Below are 11,454 nucleotides of genomic sequence, written 5' to 3'. Positions count from 1 at the left end.
AGGGAGGTCATTATCTCGCTAACTGCCCTCAGACGCCAAAAGGGCAGGCTCACCCGTGACGGAGAGCGCACTGGTGAGTCAGACATCCCCTAATATCAGCTCTCCCTCCCGCATTACTGTTCCCTCCTGTCTGCTTTGGGGTCGTGAGTCTCTTCCCATAAGAGTTCTGATCGACTCAGGGGCAGACGAGAGTTTCATCCACACCGAACTAGCCACCCAGCTTAAGCTTCCCCTTGAATCCCTCCCGGTGCCCAGAAATGTAACCGCCTTTGACGGCCGACGTATAGCTCAGGTCACTCAACGTACGCTCCCTGTCACGCTCATAATTTCCGGGAATCATAGAGAAGCAATTCTTCGTCATTCCTTCTCCTCAGATTCCCCTGGTGTTGGGCCTCCCCTGGTTGCTTAAACATAACCCCCAGATAGACTGGACTACTGCCAGTATCACCACCTGGAGCCCATTCTGTCACGCCCACTGTCTTCGTTCGGCCAACCCCTTTTCTTCACGTGTTTCTCCACCACCTCCCACGCCCCCTGTCCTTACCTCCGTGCCTCCCGAGTACCATGACCTAGCCCCGGTGTTCAGTAAAGAGTTGGCCCTGTCCCTGCCTCCTCATCGCCCTTACGATTGCTCCATAGACCTCCTCCCTGGTGCCCCTCTCCCTTCGAGTCGCCTGTATAACCTGTCACGCCCCGAAAAGGAAGCCATGGAGACATACATCCAGGATTCCCTAGCCTCTGGACTCATCCGCCCCTCCTCCTCTCCGTTAGGGGCAGGCTTCTTTTTCGTTAAAAAGAAGGATGCCTCCCTTCGCCCCTGCATCACCTTCCGTGGACTCAACGACATCACCGTTAAGAACAGGTACTCTCTCCCTCTCATCGACCCCTCCTTCGAACCACTCTGCTCCGCCACCATCTTCTCCAAACTAGATCTCCGTAACGCTTATCACCTCGTCCGGATAAAGGAGGGTGATGAGTGGAAGACAGCTTTCAACACACCGTTAGGTCATTTTGAATATCTTGTCATGCCCTTTGGTCTCACTAACGCCCCCGCAGTCTTCCAGGCTCTCATTAACGATGTCCTCAGAGACATGTTAAATCGATTTGTTTTCGTTTATTTAGATGACATATTGATTTTCTCTCGAGATTTAGAGGAACATAGGCAGCATGTCAGACTAGTGCTTCAGAGACTTCTTGAGAATAAACTGTATGTTAAAGCGGAGAAGTGCGAATTTCATTCTGACTCAGTGAGCTTCCTAGGCTACATCATCGCCAAGGGTCAGCTAAGACCCGATCCTGCCAAGATCCAAGCTGTCACGGATTGGCCCGTCCCCACCACCCGGAAGGAGCTGCAGAGGTTTCTCGGCTTCGCTAACTTCTACCGCAGATTCATCCGTGACTACAGTAAGGTAGCTCTTCCCCTCACTAGACTTACTTCTGTTAAAATCCCCTTCCTGTGGTCTCCTGATTCCCAACAGGCTTTCGCCCAGCTTAAAGCACTGTTCACCTCTGCCCCAGTGCTCAAACACCCCGATCCCGCCCGTCAGTTCGTGGTCGAGGTGGACGCGTCCGACTCCGGTGCTGGTGCCATCCTTTCCCAGAGAGACCCTCAGACTCACAAACTGCATCCCTGTGCTTTCTTCTCCCGCCGCTTATCCCAGGCCGAGCGGAACTACGACGTCGGGAATCGAGAGTTGCTGGCTGTGGTTTGGGCTCTTCAAGAATGGAGGCACTGGCTGGAGGGTGCTACGGTTCCCTTTTTGATCTGGACTGATCATAAAAACCTCGCCTACTTACGCACCGCTAAGAGGCTGAATCCCCGCCAAGCCAGATGGGCTCTGTTCTTGAGCCGGTTCAACTTCACCCTCTCCTATCGCCCCGGTTCCCGTAACACTAAGCCCGACGCCCTGTCCCGTCTCTTTGCTCCTCCCTTGGACTCGGAACATCAGGATGTCATCCTCCCGCCGGCTTGCATCGTGGGGATGGCTACATGGGAGATCGAATCCCTCGTGCTCAAGGCGCAGAAGCAACAACCGGACCCGTTTGTCCCGGATTCTGTCCGATCGCAAGTCCTCCAGTGGGCTCACTCCTCTAGACTTACCTGTCACCCTGGTTTCAACCGCACTCTTCAGTTCCTCCGCCAGAGTTTTTGGTGGCCCAGGATGTACCGTGACACCCGTGCCTTTATTGCCGCTTGCTCTGTCTGTGCCAGGGGAAAAGCTTCTCATCATCCCCCTGCGGGGTTACTGCACCCCTTGCCCGTCCCAAGCCGCCCATGGTCACACATCGCCGTGGACTTTGTTACTGGTCTTCCTCCATCTGAAGGTAACACTGTCATTTTAACTATTGTCGATCGCTTTTCCAAGTCTGTGCATTATGTTCCCCTGCCTAAACTGCCTTCTGCCCTCGAGACTGCTAGTCTACTCGTGACTCATGTGTTCAAGCTTCACGGTATTCCCCTCGACGTGGTTTCTGACCGGGGTCCACAGTTCGCTTCCCAGGTGTGGCAGGAGTTCTGTAAGGCGGTGGGGGCCACGGCGAGTCTGTCCTCTGGTTACCATCCCCAGAGTAACGGCCAGACAGAGCGAGCAAACCAACATCTGGAGTCCGCTCTTCGCTGCGTGGCTGCTCATCATCCCGTCTCTTGGAGCACTCACCTGCCTTGGATTGAATATGCCCACAACTCCCTCTCCTGTTCGGCGCGAGGTATGTCACTGTTTCAGTGCTGTCTGGGTTATCAACCTCCCTTGTTTCCTGAGCAGGAGACTGCGGTGTCCGTCCCCTCTGTGAAGGAGCACCTCCGGAGGATTAAGGAGGTATGGCAGTCTGCCAAAGCTGCTCTCACTCGCTCCACGGAGAGGAACAGACGGCTGGCCGATGCTCACCGCGTCTCCGCCCCCGAGTACCGACCGGGTCAGCAGGTGTGGTTGTCGTCACGGGATCTTCCGTTGGATGTCGAGTCACGTAAGCTCTCTCCCCGTTTTGTCGGCCCATTCGAGGTGTTGAAGGTCATTAACCCGTCTGCTGTCAGGCTCAAACTACCAGACTCTATGAAGGTCCACCCCACCTTCCATGTTTCTCTGTTGAAGCCGGTGCGTTCCAGCGAGCTCAGCCCGCCGGCCGCCGCCCCGCCTCCCCCCCGCCTCATTGACGGTCACCCCGCCTACACGGTGTCACGGATATTGGATGTCCGTCCACGCGGTCGTGGTTTCCAGTTCTTGGTGGATTGGGAGGGTTACGGTCCGGAGGAGCGTTCCTGGATCTCCAGGGGGCTCATTCTGGATGACTCTCTCCTTCGGGACTTTTATGCCGCTCACCCGGACAAGCCGGGTAGAACGCCTGGAGGCGTTCGTTGAGGGGGGGGTACTGTGGTGGTTGGTATTGTCTGTGCTGTTAATTTGAAGGTCCACTTCCTGTGTTCTGTTGTGTTGGCTGTAACTTTACGTTTTGTTTTCCTGAGGCTCCCTTCCCCCCCGATGCGTCGAGGAGTGATTGGGCACACCTGAGTTCACTTCCTGAAATTAGGACGCCTATTTAACCTCTGCGGAGACGCTCCTCGACGCCAGAGTATACTTCCACGTACCGTGGTATCAGTTGGTCTCGAATCTCTTGTGGTAAAGTACTTGTTGATATCTCGTTAAACCTTTTTGGAGTAATAGTTTGTCTCTTCTCTTTTCATTCCAGTGCCTCCCATGCCCACACAGCCCAGCACTCTCTGGACCTCTCTTAGTTTGTGTTGGTTTGGACCTCACGCTGCCAGCGACTGTTTGAGTTATTGCCTTTCTTGTGAAAATAAAACTTTTGTTAACCTTCTCCGTTTCCGCTCCTGGGTCTCTCTCTGCACCCGCCGTCACACTTCTTCTTTTAACGTTCCAAATTTGTTACAGTATTGAAGCATCCGAAGGGCTGCATCACTCTTGTTTTTCCACTGGAAAAATAAACTGTCCTCATTTAAACTCATAGTAATAATATCCCTTGATACCAACATCTTGGTACATGGTACTTGAAACATTATGAACAAATCACCCTCATGAGGCTTTGATAATTACAGCTCATTAAGGCATTACAACTTTTGCCAGTCCACAGCATCTGGTTTCAGTGTGGCAGGCAACAATATTACTACTCGTGCTAACAACTCTGGCGTCACTGTCAGCCTCTGCGGACTGTAGTTATTCTCGTCAAATTATTTCTTTTTACCTCAAGTTCAGCTGCTAATGATTACTTCAAAAACAAATTGTTTGGTTAAGACAAATGTTCATATTTACCTATGACAATGGAAAGCCTGTGTCTTCTCCAACCATTCAGCTGGACTGTCTTCACAATGTTGGTCCCCCTGTCAGTTGTTTGGGCCACCCACCTCTCCTCGTCCTCCTCCCTGTTCCCGGGAATCAGGTGCCTCTCTTAAGGCTTGTGCGATTATTTATCCCATGTGGTCGTCTGGGAAATACGACATTTGCCAACAGTGGTAGCACAACTCCAAGTCATCATAGGTGACAATACAGCTCCACTTCCAGCTTGCTTCAGTGTTGTTGGCATAACGGTGGTATATCAGTTTGGCTGAAGTATCTTCACTAGACTAATCTGGAATCCAGTATTTTAATAATTGCTCTGTCTCTCTCAGCTGTCTTTATCAGGACCATGTCCTTGCATACATGGATTGTTATTGTGTCCATAATGTCGTTCCACTGCTTGCTTTTCCTGTCACATGTGGTGCCTTGAGCAAATGCCTCTTCAAGTGATGTCTGACTCTCTGGCTTCAGTGTTTCACCGGCGCTACTGGTCAAACCCGACGACTGTGATGGCGTACGCTCTTGGCATTGCAACGCGTTTTCTGCTGAGATGATGGAGAACGTTGCTAGTGTTACCACTGGCAACTAGAGTGGCTCAACAACCTTTGCATTACAAACTATTTGTTCTAAATTACCTCCAAACAGTAGACACAGCTCCCCTCTTACACAAGTTCTACAGGGGCATCGTCACTCTCCATCTCTCTTTTCTGTTTCTCCCAGCTGTCAACAGACTGTTGTGCTTCCTGCTTAGCTAGTGCCCAGCATGCCCTTTGGTGGTGTCATTTCATAACTGTAAAATTATTAGTGTAAAAAAAGCTTTATGTGTCACAAATTGTTGTGTACCATGGTGCTTTACCTTGTTGAAGAGAGATAGTCGTGGTTTATCAATTGATGTCTTGTAAGTTATAACCGTTAGTAAAGAAGGCCCGTCTTAATACACTCTAAACAGCTAAACTGACCACGGTGCTCTTTGTGGTGAACAATATTATATATCTTGCTGCCTATTGAAGAGTTATAGCAATTGTTTTAACTTTGCTCTGAGATGGCAGTACACGAAAAAGTCACACTGTATGGGAAATTAATACCGGTGTACTGGATGAACTGGTATACCGTCCAGCACTACCACAGGCCATAACAGCTTTCAAGCTCATTACTTCATTAAGCATTCAGCATATGCAAACTACAATACTGCACAAGGTGTCTGCATGCACATCATTCATTTTTTTTTAACATGGTACACCTGCCTACCACAGTATGATATTTTATTTAATTGCATATATATTATATTTCAGTTCCATATTTTAACTTTTGCACTATTTTATGTAGTCATGTCTTATATTCTCATTTTTACTGGCACAACTTTATTGTTATACAGACTTTTCCATATGAAGATTGATGGATGGAGCCTAAGACCAAACAATTTCATTCCAGCGACTTCTTCAACGTATTTCTTGTGCATAGCACAATAAAGAACTTCACAAGTGAAGGAGAGACCAGTCAGCCATAACTGCACAGCTGCCAGGACATACTGTAACATCTTTCTCAAGCACAGCCTTGCCGCCATATATGGATGAGGTGCTGCTACCTGTACCCTTGACACCCTTAACACTGCTGCTTTGACTGGAGACACTCAGGTGTCAGACAAATAGTCTGTCCTCTAGTATTCATAGTGCCTTTTATTTAAAAACTTATTCAAGCATGAAGTATTAAAATGTGTGTGTGTGTGTGTGTGTGTGTACACATGGGGAGGGGAGGCTGCTGATGTGTGAAGTACCTGTGACTCTGAAGCATTGCTCAGGACGACTGAATGCACACAGAACCTCTTCAGTGCCACTGATTATGTCATGAATGTACTGCTTTGTATAGGCACGGCTACATTTTACAAAATTAAAGCTTTACTCAGTCAGTCAATCAGACTTTATCTTATGGCGCCTTTCACAGGTTAATGCCGTTCAAAGTGCGTCACTGATGACTGACAAGCTGATGATAAGGTAGAACAAGTGTAGACTCAAATAGAGTGAAACACAAACTAAAGTTCAAACTAGTTCAAATAGATTAAAAAGACAAAACAAACATAAAAATGACAATAAAATAGATTGAAAAGCTATAATAAGTCAGCACATGACAGTCTGTTTCATTTCAAGTCCATTATGCCTGGAAACAGTTGTAGATATGGTAAAAAAAAGGCATCAGCATGTCCTGTCTGCACCATCAGTATGAACTGAAGCTCAGTGTAACAGGATTCAACTGATGTGAAGACAATGAGAAAATGCTGTTCCCAGAAATGTTCCCAAAAAGAAAACGATCAGATGGGTCAGCTGATTGGCAACGGCAGCTGTACAAGACAAAGCGAGAGAAAAACGGGAACAAAGTGTGTGTGTGTGTGTGTGTGTGTGTGTGTGTGTGTGTGTGTGTGTTTGCAGGTCAGTTCATGTGGAACATGAAAACACTCACCTTCACGCGTTCAGATGATCTCTAACTTGCAGATGTCCAGAGTCGGAACAAAAAAAAAGCGGCAGGTGTTGTGTGTCGTCCGCGGCTGTGCGGTTGGTCTACCAGCTACAGCGTTTTAACAGCAACACTGATAATAATAAAAGCTCATAACTGAGTAAAATAAGTTCATCCGGAATTCACAGCTAAGAGCGACGGCGCGCTGCCACGGAGCTTCCCCCAGACTGGCTCCGTGCAGGGAGACCTGAGCAGCTGTCACATGGTGCGATGGAACACCTTTCTTGTCCAAAGGCAAGCTGGAGCGATGACACTCACTCTGACAACAGGTTGTCTCACAAAGAGCTCCCAACATTCATACACTGTACAAATTCTGAAACCACGTATGTAAGAGCATTATGTATCTGTTATCTAATCTTGTTTCCTTAAGCTGTTTCTATTTTAAAGGTACAATATGTAAAATACCGCATTAAAATGTCTAAAAATGACCTGCCCTGTGTTATATATTTTGTTGAACTTTATGCTTAGATTATCCAAAATATTATTATTATCCAACGTTCAAACTCAGAGAAATCTGATATATTATTTATTATTCAGGGTACAGATGTGTTTCATTTGGTCGCCTGTCAGTGGCATCACACCCTCTGTACCTCCTCTGGTTGCTATAACTTCCAGAGAAATAGAGGAAAGAGCAGATTGGATGTGAGGAAGGAAGTGTGCAAACATGACAGCATGCGGCGTAAACTGTGAACAGTACATGTGAATGAGAAAAGTCATGTGCAAGGAAAAGAATGACAGTGAATATATGAGAGACTGAGAGGGTATGTGACTGAGAGCAGTTGTTTGAATGAGAGAATTTGATTGAGACGGAAGTAGCACTAAACTCTCGGTCAGTGCTTTTCTGATAATGAAAAAGAAGGATTTCAAGGGCACCACCCGCCTTCCTGATCATGGATGGCTGACAGGCAGCGACTCAGTGAAGACGGCCTTTAAAGTCTCATTACATCATTGTCAGCAATGTTGGATCTCGACGACAGCTGTCCACAGGGGTTTCTCCTGACGCTGCTGTGGATGAGGTGCATTAGGGAGCAGAAGTGGCACTTCTTCAGGAGGTTTTACTTTTAATGAGGACTGGGATTTCATCTCCTGCCGCGTGGCCTCGAGCTGGCTGCATGCTAGGGGCCATCAGGTGTCCTCTGCTTGCCTCGCTCACCTATGGGAGAAGGACACGTGCTGGCTGTGTTGTGAGAGTCTCCTACTTTTGAGAGAAACGAGGATAATTAGCAATAAAGAGGAGTTATTCTTTGAAGCTCTGTATTTCCACTTCCACTCACACTTAATTATGTTGTTTAACTTCGATATAATTATTTTTTAATTTTTTGATATATGATCTTAAATGAACTGCAGCTACATGAGAGAGTGGTCTGTGGTTGCTCTTATGCTGTCACTTCACCATCAGTCAGACAGGCTTGGGTGAGCAGGCGTGTCTGTCATCTACGTGTCAAGAGAAGGGCTCCCATTGGCAATTACACTTTTCCTCACTGACCAATTAATTTAAGCAGAAAAACAAACAAACAAAAAGTCTGGTATGAAGTCACTACTACTAACACACTACAATGCAATACGCCTACTACCACTAATAATGATGATGATGATAATAATAATCACAATTAAATGAAGATGCAATCTTTTTGAGGTTGACTACTTTACAACCTTACTACTAAGTTTGCAAGTACAAAACTAAAAGAAGGCTTCATGTAAATGACTGCATTTTAAGTGCCTTCGAAAGTTGGAACTGCATTGTGGAGATGAGAGGAGCATTCAAGCACAGAATTCCTGAAGCGACACAAACAGAAAGCAGTCATTGCAAACGAACTGTTTTACAAGTGCTGCTTAGTCCATGTAGTAATCTCCTTCATACAATCATTTGTTCACAAAGTGGTGAACCTCACTCCATCCTTGCTTGTGAACCACTGAGCCTTTCCAGGATGCTCTTTTCATACCCAAACATGATACTATCACCTGTTACCAATCAACCTGTTAACCTGTGGAATCCAAACAGGTGTTTTTGGAGCGTTCCACAACTTTCTCAGTCTTTTGCTGCTTCTGTCCCATCTAATTCAGAACAAACATATATTTGCAAAAATCAATGAAGCTGCTGGGGTTAAACATTAAATATATTGTCTTTGTACTTTTTTCAATTGAGTGTATGCCAGAGAGGACCAGCAAAAGATCACATTCTGTTTTATCCATGTTTTACACAGCATCCCAACATTTCTGGATTCGGGGTCGCTGACAGACAGGAACTCACGAGTTCTCACTATGTTTATGTAAAGGCTGTAACAGAAGTTGTCTTCACTGAATAAGAGATGCGGCATCTGCTGTGTCTCAGAATTAATGCAGTAGGCAGTCGTTTCTAGGCATACAGCTTCTGGTGCTGCATTATTTCTGTAAACAGGTGCGTTTCATCACCAACCCAGAAATGACAAAGAAAGATATGATATGAAATTTAGCCAACAGCCCTGGTTGCAACTGTCCTCACAGGACTATACTTTTGGAATGATATTTGCAGACAACATAATGGACACTTGACTCCTATGACAACATAAAAAACAGCAAATCAATGCTGAATGCAAGACAATGTTCTGTTTACACTACACATAAATATCAGGTCACAATTACAGCAGTTGAAGTGGGTGCAGCCGAGATCCAGTGATTAAAAACATAAATAATATCAAGGTGAATAAAAGGAATGTGCTTAGAATGGTGAAGAAAGTTTGATCACACATTTGATCGTATTGAATAACTATTCTTTAATTTTGAGAAAACAAATTATTCGGTTAATCTGAATTGCATTCATATGAAGATTGTGCTCCATACAGCTTCCTTTGACCAATTAATGTATTTTTCTCTGGTTGTATTGCCTGAGTTGCCAAGGGCAGACCAAGCAAAACAATAAATAGTAGGGATTGGGGGGTATTTGCAGAGCAAAAGTTGGCCCAATCAAGCCAATGTGATAACAAGATATCACCCAAAGAAACCACATTACATTTACTTAAGAGTCAACTTCAAATGACCTTGTGGAGCTGTTTTGTTTTTTGTTGTGCACGGCCATCAAGCCCACCAATGACACGATACACAGTCCTGCCGTAGGTTTCACATCATTTCACTGATCAGCATTTGAGTAAACATGAATGTAAACAAAGCAAAATTTAGCATATCAAACAAAAAGTTTACCCTCTCAGATGTTTTACTTGGAAAGAAAAGCATTTGTCACATTTCTTAGACCTGAAAGACTCTGAACTGCAGGTGACAACCTTGTTTTTACTGACCTCCAGTGGTCCGGCTTGTCACCTTGCAGGAGTAATGTCGAATGGTACTAAAGGGTCTGTCATGATATGTGTTGCATTTTATAAATATAAAGATTACATTTGGGAGACTATGCCTGTCAGTGATGATAAGTTTTAAGTTTATTTATTTTATTAATCCCAAGACTGGGAAATTGCTTCTCTGCATTTAACCCATCACTGTTGAAACACACATACATACAACATGCAGTGAAGCACACACAAGCGCCTGGGGAGCATATTGGGGGGGGTTTAAGTGCCTTGCTCAAGGGCACATTGGGCAGCCAATGAAGGGGGAGGGAATACTCCGCCGCACCCAAATTTTTCTGCCGGTCCAGTGGGGGAATCGAACCAGCAGCCTTCTAATCACAAGCCGCTTCTCCAACCTCAAGGCCACGGCTGCCCCAAATGCAAAATAATGATGATTAATAAGGGTCAGAAATGTCTTTTAACTGCTCACTATAGAGTTAACTATTGAATGTCATAGTGAATGAGTGATAGGGGAGTGACTTCAGACACAGTCACTGGCTTGAAACCTCAGGGACGTGAAATGACTGTCCACCCCTTCTATGATCCAGATTCAATTCAATTCAAGATTCAAGATTCTTTATTGTCATTGAGCATGACATGTCAACCCCCATGTTAGAAACAAGATAATAAGAAAGATAAGTAAGATTAGAAAGAATAAAATTAAGATCCAACTACAAAGGGCCAATTAAGCTGACCTCTTGAGCTGAGTGGGGCAAACAGGACAGGAACACAGATGTTTAGAGTGTCCATGACCTGGGTCAGGTTGCAGCTGCTGAGCCCTTTTCACCATTGCTTCAATCTCCCACGTCACTGCTACCACTACACATGATGTGGGAGGGATAGTCTTGGGCTCAGAAACAGTCGCTGCTGCACAGTATTGCTGGGGGAGGGCACCTTTTGTTCATTGTTATATTACCTGAGAGTATCTTTGTCAATAAAACCAGCCTTCAGCTCTTTTTCTACCTTGGTGTTCAGAGTCGTGCATTTGAGTCCAGAACCTTGTGCCTGAGCACTTGTGAAACAGTGTCCAGCGCCAGTTATACTGTCAGCAGTTCCCTGTCCCCTATGTCGTAGTTCCTCTCCGCCGAAGTTAACTTTCTGGAAAAAAGGTACATGGATGAAGTTTCAGTACCTACCCCTGAATCAGAGGGTCAGTCAACATCAACCACAAATTGCTGAGTGGGGTCAAGTTGGATCAGGATTGGGGCTGACGTAAACAGACCCTTTGAGTCTAAAGAATAGCCACATCTGGAGGCCACAAGAACGGTGGGTGAGTTTATCTTAGTTATGGGCGCTTCTACTCTGCTCTAATCTCAAATGAAACGCCGGTAGATATTGGC

The sequence above is a fragment of the Chelmon rostratus genome, chromosome 5 (assembly GCF_017976325.1).
Source record: "Chelmon rostratus isolate fCheRos1 chromosome 5, fCheRos1.pri, whole genome shotgun sequence".
Taxonomy (NCBI): domain Eukaryota; kingdom Metazoa; phylum Chordata; class Actinopteri; order Chaetodontiformes; family Chaetodontidae; genus Chelmon; species Chelmon rostratus.
Note: the sequence above shows the minus strand (reverse complement) of the source record.